This window comes from Porites lutea, chromosome 9, assembly GCF_958299795.1.
Source record: "Porites lutea chromosome 9, jaPorLute2.1, whole genome shotgun sequence".
NCBI classification, from domain to species: Eukaryota; Metazoa; Cnidaria; class Anthozoa; order Scleractinia; family Poritidae; genus Porites; species Porites lutea.
Window position 1 is genome coordinate 7,565,582 of NC_133209.1, and position 11,874 is coordinate 7,577,455.

At 38.6% G+C, this 11,874-nt stretch overlaps 1 pseudogene; it reads left to right on the forward strand.

Annotated features, from left to right (window-relative positions):
• The first annotated feature begins 9,981 nt into the window (after window positions 1–9,981).
• LOC140947954 (uncharacterized) lies at window positions 9,982–11,674 on the forward strand (annotated as a pseudogene).
• Window positions 11,675–11,874: the final 200 nt, after the last annotated feature.

The following is an 11,874-nucleotide window of genomic DNA, read 5'->3' on the forward strand; positions in this document are numbered from 1 at the left end:
AAATATTAGGTAAATAAATGAACAATGATTTTAATAAATTTATTATTAAGCACTCAGCTTATAATTCAAGCAGAGAGTATGCAACTTACAAGAAAAACCCGTATTATCAATTTTCAAATGACATTTCTTTCCTTGTACTTATAAAATTACTGAATTTCCCCCTATCTTTTTTTTTAAATACCGACCCTTAAAATAACACCTTCACTTATTTGTTCCCCCACTTTTATTTGTTTTCCTTTTCTTTACCAACCATTTTTAAACTTTGAAAAGCATCCCCTTCTTTCGGTTAAGGCTACAATTGAAGCTTTGGATTTCTATGTGATTTTTTCGTCTATTTGATTTTCTATAAAGTTCATCCATTTGAGCTGAGCGCCTACCTTCGAAGGTAGGCGTGTTCAACTATATCACGATTATGGAATTTTCATCTGTTAGCTGGGATGGAATTTTAATATTCCGTTGCTACGCAACAAAGAATGGAATACTCCGTATACGTGACGTAAAATAGATCATGTACAACAAACCTGCAAAAAGCAAGGCTCACATCTAGTCCGATACAAATTTACTACTAAATTTTCACTGCTTAAGCCGCAAAGTGCTTCTCTCTCCAAGTTCGAGTTTGAGCCAAAGAGAAGTGAAACAAGTTCAAGTTGTCGAAGAGTAAGGGTCAATTAAGTTCGAGCTAACGAGCCGTCTTCTTGTGTAGTAGAAACTATCTCACCGAAAAGCAAACACTGCTGTTGCAATACTCGTGCTAATATGTAGATTTAGCCAGGGCTAAAAGCGAATCCTCCATTAATAAGTTATAATAAAAGCAATCAAATTTAAACTAATAACATGAACTCTAAGCCAGAAAAACAAATCTTCAAATCCCTATTAACTGAGCTTTAGGAGCCTTCGCCATGAGTTCAGAGACGCGTTAAATGATTAAGAAAAAATATCTCGCAAACACACCTGAAATGGAAAAACTCGCCCAGCAAGCTAAAAGTGGCAAGTTCACAGAAAAAAATATCACTATGCAGCAAGTTTGATCGCATTAGTAGAATTCTTCCAAACTACGTATACATATCGCGAGACAACTAAGAAAGTGTAAACAAACGTATAAACTTCATTCAAGCGGTAATATTCCGCTGTATTCAGGGCACGAGTTACCGAGTAGCACACTGCAAATTTCTTGAATGGGAAGTAACGAATAAGAAAATCGAACGAAAATGAATAGCAATTCAATGGAACATGTACAAAAGCAACACTTCAGTTTTCATTCAAGAGAGGCGACTAGCCTGTATGAACTGTTTGTAAAAATCTCACGATCCGTAGTCTCACGATCGTGTTTGAGCTCTGAATGTTATGAAGGAACAATGACAGATAAATAACTTAATTTCTTGAAAATTTTTATTCAAAAACTTATAAGTTAGTAGTGTACTATGTTGAAAGATATACCTTGTTAGTGTATAGGTAGGTATAGGTATTGGTAAATCATTAACACTCACATACCTTCCTGCATACTAATTCGGTACAGGTTTACAAATGAGCGTCGCTCTTTTACAATAGAAACAATAGGCTTGCCTAGGCCTGCCCGGTAAGTGACTTTATCCCGGTTTGTCGACCGTCTATCTATTAATATATAGATTTAGCCAGGGCTAAAAGCGAAGCTCCCGTTAATAAATCGGTCAGCGTAAAACGCAGACTGCGGACTGCAGACTGCAGACTGCGGACCAGGGGTAAAATACAGACTGAGTGTAAAATGCAGACTGCAGACTGAGAGTAAAACGCAGGCTGGGGTAAAATGCAGACCGAGCATAAACTGTAGTCGTGGGAGGGTTTAAGGGCAAAAAAAAAAAATCCCGCAAATACATGTAAACGAATACTTACTTGATGACATCTGCTTTCACAAATCCATTCCTTTCTTCTCTGGAACGTCGTCGACGACCCGAAAACATAATCGCAAACTTGAACCTTTTTTCCATCCGAGAGACTTCACGCTTCAACTTTTGATGCGAATTGGTACAACACCACGATGTTTACGCTTAAATGAAAGCTGCTGACCCAAAATACTGTACAGGAAGAATTATGGCGATAAAAAAGGGAGTAAGTCATTCCAACAATGCAACAAAGAAAGATGTTCTGCAGGAAATTTGGATGACCTTCTATGAAAGTATTGCAAATCAAGGTACGCAGACTTAACCTTTTTGGATGTTCATTGAAACTTCTGGCGAATGTGCAATTCACTTCGACTAGGAAGCGAAGTGTGTAACTGATACCGGCTAGCTATTTCACCGATTTGAAGAAGGAGGAGCACAAATGTTTAAAAAAGTCTACAGTCTTTATTCTGCATTTTACCCCAGCCTGCGTTTTACTTTTAGTCTGCAGTCTGCATTTTACACTCAGTCTGCATTTTACCCCTGGTCCGCAGTCTGCAGTCTGCAGTCCGCAGTCTGCGTTTTACACTGACCGGTTAATAAATTCATAATTTAAATCAAACAATAAACTTGTAATCCACAGATCAGGGCATTTTCTTGTGACTTTTGAGGCAAAGGCTAAGTGATTTTGGAGCAAAATAATTTGACAGTCCAAGAGTGAAACAAATTTTACATCTTAATAGTCTTATTTGTACACCCAAATATAGCAATCATGTTCGATCACAGTAGATTAGGCCTGGAAAACAAATAGACCTATTCGTGTATTGTATTTGCATTTAATAGTTGTTGCATCATAATGTGGCATTGCTCCGTTTGAGTGACTATGGATAATTGGCCATGGACAACCCCGAAATATAATTTGAAGAAACACACGCGCCACGATAGTCCTTGGTGGCAGCCAATTTACACGTTGCATTCCTAAAGGGAGGCCAAAATAAAAAGTCAGGCCGGATTTTTTGTATTGGACAAGTTTACTTTAAAAGTAAATCTTGGCGACGGATCTGGTGGCGTGTAAACCAGCCTTTTAAACTTACTTTTTCTCATCACGTCTCAAGTAAACCGTACTATGAGGCCCTTTTTTATCACACAGACCTCGGACAGAATTTGTTCTTTTTTGCCCTATCTAAACCTATAATTCTAGAGTTTTTCGCAATTTTGCAAGACAAATTGTACTCATTTAATATCAAAGACGATCAAGGCACGCGCTTCTTTTACACAACAAATTATAGCATTGACCACATTATAAAATGTTTTCATGAAGAGATTTCCATAATGCAGGGACTTTTCAGTTAGAAAAATCTGGTCCTATGTGATATGCAGGGTAATAATTATGAGCTTTTAGTGAAAACGGTAAAAAAAAAAAAAAAATCCAAAACTCACCTTTTCGGCCAGCCGGACAGATTCTCACTTTTGACAAGCATGAAATTTGCAGTGTGATTAATAGAGTTACCATTTACGCTTCAGCATGATAGAGAATTTGTTATTTTTAGCTTTTATTTCCCTTTATTGATAAAACTTTTATGGTTTTGTTATGTGTAATCTTTAAAAGCGAGTGATATTTACGCGCGGCGTTTTGAGTATTTCTGCAAAACAACCGGTGCAGCGATAAAAATTGCGAGAGGGACTAAGCCGGCTTCCCGGTGTTTGCTCTTTTTCAAGATGAACTCAAGGAAAGAAAATCGGTTAGAGCTTTCTATTTACAGCTAAAATCATAACTAAATATTCTTCGGAACCTTTTCTTTGAATATGCGGTCAAAAAATGTCTAAAGGCTTTTTAAACCTGGTACTATTGTAGGTTAGATCATTGCTCGTGTATAAACTTAAGCCGCATAAACCATACGCTCGACTTCGGGAAACCGAAAAAAAAAACACACACACATCAAAGACCATAATTGCTCAGGCTTACCAGTCGAGATGCTGTTTTTGAAGGTCATCGAGTGTTCCAGAATCGCTTGAGACTTTTCAACCCTCTTCCGCCTCAAGCAAGGGCAAGCGAGTAAGCTAATTATTGAGAACGATGCCATTCGAAATCGGATTTCCAATGACTTTGACAAGCGGTGCATTTGTCAACAAAAAGCGCAGTAAACAAACCAGCCATGAATTACAGAACAATCTTGATAGCAGCTGTATTTCATTTTGCACACCAAGTAGAAAAAGACAGTTTAAAACATCACAAGATGACACAAAACTCTGTCAGCTTCAGCTATCTGTAAGCAAGTTTCCAGACGCTGCATAAATTTTCCGCATGAACTCACCTGTCAAATTTTGACCATTCAGAGCATAGAAATTAGACGTAGAGCGTGATCAACGCGTGAAAGTGAGAAAAATCAAAAGCGATTGCCTTCCCTGCATGTAAAAGCTGGTTGAATTTTCGCGTCCGAGGTCAGTTCGAAATCAAAATTTTAAAAGTGCGGCTCATGAACACTACTTGTTCTATATGCATTTTAAAAAAATGAACTTGAGCCTGCGATTATCTGAAAAGCAGCAACTTGTCAGCGGATAACTTCAAAAAATCGAACTCAGCGGGTCGATGCCTGAGCAGCGATACGGTCAGGCAATACTGGTCAGCAGAAACACTATTTTGACAGCTGTCAATTAATCAAAACATGGATGTACAATATCAGGTTGCAGGCTCCCAGACTAGCTAGAAAGTGTGAGATTAAACATTGGTATGCCTCTGGTGCGGACGGACGGAAGGTCGGGTGTTCGGTGAACGGTCACGTGATTGCCGAATTTTCTTGGATGGATAGATTTTCTAAGCTATGGGGCTTCGAATTGAGCCCGTGATCAAATAGAATATCAGCGGAAAACGTTAAAAACTACGTGACCTCAATGGATAGAAAAAATGAGCCCGCAATACAGTCAGGTGATGTTGGTCAGCGTATACTCTTAGTTTGCAGCTGTTAATTAACCTTCATTAGAATGGCAAATATACGAATTAACAGACTACGAGTGTGAGTAAGACATACCGTATCCGTCCAGCTTGTAGTGGAAAATGCCAGATCGTGTACCTGAGCGAACCTAAGCCCACGTTATTAGTTTTCTGATAGTAGTCTGCACAAGCCCCATTTTGACAGCTGTCAATTGATCTTAATTTAGCTTGCCAATATAACTTTAAACGATTCTCAGCCGACCGACAGCTCTGCCCGACGTAGTTTCGTTTTTATGCTGAATTGGTAAGTGTAACATATTATATCAGCTTATATGTAGGGGTAAAACGACTGGTCTTTCATCTGAGCCCGCAAAATGGTCATGTCATAATTGTCAGCGGATGTCTGATTTTGACAGCTGTCAATATAATCGTACTCATACGGATGGCTTACATAACTGAAAGGCTAGTCAAGTTGTGCAAGATCTATTGTGACATTTGACATCGGCTTACATGAAGTGTGTGTTCGGGTGGGCGGGCAGGCGGGCGTACGCTACGTCATAACCAAATTTTCTCGGATGGATAGTTTACCCAATTTTGTTACCCATGGTGCTCCGCTGCGCGCCGCTTCGCGCGCGCGAGAGCTCCGCTAAAAAATAAGAATAAGAGGAACGATCACCTAGCAACGCGAGAAACGGCTTGTCTTCTATTTAGCGTTAAAAATCGAATATAAACGAAAAATACACAAAAAGTGGAGCTGAAAACTCTCTCCGTTCTATCTCGAGGAAATGAACAACTAGTAAAGCCCACCCTTGCATACAAATTAGTTCAGCTCTGCAGCAAAAACCCCAAGTGAGAACCTTGACGTATTATTATAAAAACACAAAACAATTAATAACTTAACAAGGATCAATTAAAACACGCGACTAATAATTACTAGCAATAAAAGCAGACACGAAGTACTGTTTTACCAACTTTAAAAACCAATGACAAAAATAGTAAAATACACAGCGATTTGAAAGGGATCGAAATTAATTGATCCTCTTCTTCGTTATCCTCTTTAAAGGGGAATAGAATTTGGTTTCCAACGCCTTCGCCTTTTTGTGTGTAAAATTGCTTCACAATCGTGACACCGAAGAAAGCCCTCTTTGGTGTAATTTCTCTCTTCGAGTATCTGGTGATCGCATATAGGACAAATCTTGTAGTAATCGTGCCAAAAGCATTTAGGACATTTCATGATCAATGTCCCGTACACATTAGAGTTCTCACAACGTTCACAGGGTTTTTCAGAGTGAAAGGTGGTAGACGTTTCAGGGCTATTACTTTCTGTTTCCTGACGGTCGTATCCAGTGTCGTTGTCGGTCTCTCAAATTAAGAGATGAGCACGCAAAAACTGTCCAAAATAATTCTTATGGTGGATGAACCTCACATGAAATCACTTTTTTATTGAAATATTTCGCCTGCGGCTCTTTATTTAACTTTGCGCCTTGAACATATTGAAGTCGTTTATATGGTCTATAGGAGTATGGAAAATGGAAAAATAACTATCCGTCAAAGGTGTTTTTGACCCTCCACATTTTGTAGTTGTAGCTTCAATAATCACTTTAACAGGACGACAAAAAAAATCAAAAAACAAAAATAAATAAAAATTTAAAGAAGTAGAAGTAAGGAAAACCGCAGAGAATCGGGATTGTTCGGTACTCTTCTACAAAAATATTTAAAATTTAAAGAGAAAGAAAGAAGAAAATAATAGAAGACCGACAACAAAAAAACTGGAAAGAGCTTTTAAAAATTAAAGCAAAAGTTTTTCATCTGGGGCTCGGATTTTTTTTTTCCGAATTTCCGTTTGATGCAAAAACGTATCATGTTTTTGTACTTCTACAAAAGACTCACTTGGAGTTCGGATGGTTGCATCTCTGATATGCCTTAATGTGACTGCGTGATGCAGTTATGAGTCATACTGACGTGCTTGTCCTGAATTGACTAATGTGACTGTGTGATATACAGTTCTAATCAAAAGTTGTCTGTTTTGTAAAAAAATAGCTGGAAGGGTAGAATATTTGAGTCCTTGGACTCAGGGGACAAAAAGGCGATGGACTGTTACAAGGAATTTGTCCAATGTCCAATAAAAGTTATTGGTGATCGATGGCACGATGATAGCGCATGGTAATTTACATAGTTACCATAATTATTTTCACTGCTATGCGATATTCGAAATCATCATCTTTTAGAAATTAATTTCCGTCAATTAACAATAATCAAACGGATCAAATGCTCCGGACTACCCTTTGAATAATTCATGTACGTTAGCCAGGATTTGAATTAGTGGGGTTGCTGTTGAAGTTAAATATACGTATTTTGTGCATATATAAATCGTATCGTTTTTTTGTAGACTTTGTTTATCATCCGTCATATCATTTTCCTTAATTTATCCTATTTTGCACAAATACAAAGGCTGCTCTCACAACTCGCCCCACCCGTACGGGCTGTAAAACTCCGAGTCAATAATTCAGATACTTTCACGACTTGAACAAGTGCTGAGTATTGGACAACCATCCCTGGCACTGAGTTTTGTTAGTCAAGAGTCTTTTTAAATTATAAGAACTTGCTGAGTAAAAAAAGAGGCTCTTATCTACCTACAGTGCATCAGTGAGCTTTGTTCTGACACTTAATTACCGAGGGACCTTTTAAAGCGTAGGTCGAGTTTGAGCCAGAGGGAATTAAAAATTAGTCAGAAAAGATGGAGTTAACCAAGTTCGGGCTAACGTGCCACCTTCCATTGTAGTAGAATCGGTCATCACCGTTTATTCTCGCAAGAAAGCAAACACTGCAGCCGCAACATTCTTACCATTACACCAATTGTCATTTTTAAGTAAAATACGGACGAAATAGAAAGGCTGAACACTTTTTTGACAATCCAGTATGATAAACACTATTTTCATCTGAAGAAAAAATACAAAGGGAAATCGCTCACCTTCTATGCCGTCTATATCAATTTTAACGATGGAGAGCACAGTGCTTACACGTAATCTTGCTTTTTACTAGAAGTAGGTTGTAAATATATCTACTGAAGCAAATTTGCAGAGCAGGTGAAAGCTACATGTATATTAATCACCTGAATCGTGTATTTGCTAGTTGTCTATTTAGTTCTGTTTGCAATCAATTTTGTCATGCATTTAATAGTTAATGTGTTCCATATATCTAGAAAAGAGCACTCCCCTTCATTGCTTAAATGTGATTTTATATTAGGAATTTTAGTCTCACATAGACCTGTTTTGTCAAATTTACACAAAGTGCATGCAGGACACGAAAAAAGATCATAAAATGTGTAAAAAAAAACTATAAGGGCAAAGTAAAATTAAAATGTCCTTGATCGGTGTGTGTTCGTTTTACTATGACGCCACTTAAACACAATTCCAGAATTTAATTCTTTTCTCGTCGGCAAAGTTAAATAACAAAATTCCTAACTTACACAGGGAACAGACTAAACTGACAATGAAAAGAATGACGTGTTCCTTCTGTTCTTGCCTTTCAATCAACAGTGTGGATTTTGAGACCCTATATACTGCAGGTGCAATGTCAGGTCACGTTAAGTTTTGATTTCCGTTGTATTGAATTCGTTGATATTTCACTCTCTGAAATGTCCGTTGGCCCAACTAACAAAACAACGGAAGTAGTTTCAAATTCCTAATTTTCTAGACTCGGTCATGAAATAAAATGTGTCCGCAGAGCTTCCAGCTCTCAGAATAAAAAGAGGCAGTGCCATGGCTGTCTAGTTCAATTTGTTGATAATACCAATTACGCTTCCTTATGCGCTATGCAAATTAACGTTAAGGACGGACCAAATGACTTTTAAACGACAAGATAACAGCATCCTGTCAAACAAATATACTTCCCAAGCTATTATACAAAGCATTACAAACTTCAAAAGTGAACTTTGAAAAACTGTTAGGCCAACAAGTAGTAAAAATCTCCCGATGTCAGTCCCTTTTTTGTCCATTCGTGCCTTTTTTCATTTCTTGTTTCATCAATACCTTTTTAAAATGTTTTGAGCATTAGTATTTTTTGTTCAGTCAATTTAGTGCCAGTTCCCTTTATTAGAATTTTGATGAAATTTCTGACACAGCACCTTTAATGTACGGCACGGTGGTCGCTTTAAAAGGAAGTTAATAGTTGACTCCATTTGCTTAATGCACATTCTTGGTTGTCACTGAAACCCCAAGCATAGAAAGTGGCTCCTGGGGTCGAAGAGCTTCGGTGAGTATGAACAATTCCAGCCTATAGGCAAAGACAGTGACTTCTCAAACGAGATTTACGACTTTTACACCAATGACGAAGACTAGAAAAAATTCACAGAAAGGAGTTGGCAAGGATCGTAACCGTAAACAATGAAAGAGCAGTTCGAATTCATTTTAAAGCCTTCTTCTAAACAAAAAAAGCTTTGAGAGAATTCCTTCAAGGCCAGGATTTGCTTGTAAATTTGCCGACTGGTTTTCCAGCGTCTTCCAATCCCTGCAGATGCACTGCCGCGTATTCTGTAATCCAGCCGACAGTTCTAGCGTCAACCAAATCAGGAAATCATGAGATTCACGACCAAAAAGAACTACACACATGTAGCCAATCAGGTCCAGGCATTTCGGAGAAAACCAAAGAAACTAAGGTTATTTAGCCGCAATGAAAAAGCTTAAGGCTTAAAACAGAGCTAAAAGAAAGTCATGATGGTAAACTACGTCTGTGATCAAATTCTGTCAGAAAACATCTGTAGAAACCAGGGTGTGTAGAAACATAAATCGCAGGAACTAATTACCTCTAAATGTGAGACTCAAAGAGGCAAAAAGATTTCGCTCAGTCAAGGAGTAGTACAATACTCCATCATTCTCCACTATGGCAAGCCAAATGTAGCAATATTCAATTCGTTTAATTTTATATCTAGTTTGTATTTTGTATTTCACTATGCGTTTAATATTCAACTTGTATTCAACATTCAACGCGTTATTCAATATTCAACTTCCCGTTCAACACTCAACTATTCAGTTTATATTCAATTCTTCATTCACCCATTCAGTTATCTATTCAACAATTTGAACCATTTATTTAACATTCAACTTTAATTTTTAAAACATTCAAATATTCATTCAACTCTTTTGAGCCCTCACTACTTCTGGTCAGTGACGCAGATCATTGCTTGTTAAAAACATGGCGGTGATGCTGGCTACGGAAATAGAACCTTATGAAGATGACACAAGGCTCCACTTCGATTTGGAGTCTGACCTTCCAAGGTTTCTTGACTAGGTTCTTCAACGAACTGACCAGATTTCCCAGACGATAGTGGATGAGGAAATTGCATTGTGGAGCAGCATATTGTTGTTGTCGATGAAACGGTGCGTTTGCTTCGTATACTCCCAGTGCAGACAGTAGTTCGAATATGACAAAGAAACCTCGGATAATCTCTCATCAGCGTTCAGTGATGTGTTATCAGCCCTGCAGCAATGTTTAGCCAGAGCAGCCGTGTCTCCCACCACGTGGCGAACAATGTTTGTCCCAGGCTTAAAATTGGTGAAACCGGTAAGCGGGCTTTCGACATATCTGCAGAACTACTTGAAGACCTTCTGGGTTTAGGATTTACTTACACTAGAATTGCGCAGATGTTGGGAGTATCTCGTTGGACTATATCAAGAAGGATCAAAGATTATGATTTAGAAGATTTTAGGTCGTTTAGTAAACTGTCTGATGACGAGTTGGAAGACGTAGTGCGAGGTTATATTCGTGAACATGGAGCAACAAGTGGACAAGGATTTAGAGTGCAAAGAAGAAGAGTAAGGGAATGTTTAGCTCGACTGGACCCACAAAACAGGGCTTTGGGGTGGGGAATTCTTGTTTCACGAAGGGTATACCAGGTCCCATGGCCCAATTCATTATGGCACTTACATGGGCACCATTCTTTAATTCGCTAGAAGCTCGTCATGGCTGTGTCGATGGGTTTTCGAGGCGTATAATATATTTAAAGTGTAATTCGAATAACCTGGCAGAGACAGTCCTTGACCTGTTTTTGGGTGCTGTCAAAAGGGATGGTAAACGTTGGCCATCAAGGATCAGAGTTGATAGGGGAGTTGAGAACGTCCTTGTTTGTGATGCAAAGATACAATATCGAGGAGAAGGAAGAGCAAGTTTCATTGCTGGTCCATCGACACACAATCAGAGGATTGAACACCTCTGGAGAGAGGTCCATAGAGGTGTTTGTCATCTGTACTACTATACTTTTTTATGCAATGGAATCATCGGGGATTCTTAATGTCGAGGATCCAATTCAGCTTTTCGCTTTACACACTATTTTTATTCCCAGAGTAAACAATTCCCTGAGAGAATTTTCTGAAGCTTTCAACAATCACAGAGTGAGTACAGAGGGTAATTGGACCCCATATCAAATTTGGATGAATGGTATGATGCATGCCAATAATCCCCTTGCTCATGGAGATGTGGATGGAGAGCCAGATGATATTCAATTGTATGGATATGACCCAGAGGGCCCCTCTCCTTCAGAAGAATATAACAACGTTGTTGTTGAAGCAATGTCTTTAGATAATAGGCATTCAATAGAGTCCTATGTGTTGGATGTTGTTGATCCTCTAACACAGTCCACTCAAGTTCGTATCGATCTTTATATTCAAGCCCTAGACCTGGTCAGGGATAGAATGGAATGATATTTAGATCTCCCTGGAAGAGAAATTACTACCCGGAGGTGAGGAGGACAGGCTCCTATGTAAACATGATCAGGATGCTTGTGGGAAAATTACAACTACACCCCTAAAAGAGACCAATGTGGGCATAGCCCGGGCTTTAGTTGACCCCCAGAGGAGATCATACCCCATCACAGTTTGCCAACATTCCTTTTCTTCATGAATATTTCTTACAGAGAACCTTGACTTAAACATTTATGGGTGAAAATACTAGCTTCCTATCCTGAACACCCGAAGTAAAGTAACACAAAAATCTGCAATTAAACTTTTTTAGGAAGAGGGGGGAGGTACATAATAGGGAGGAAGGAGAAATGGCCCGAAAAAGTAGGGAGGAGGGAGAAATCGGGGCGAA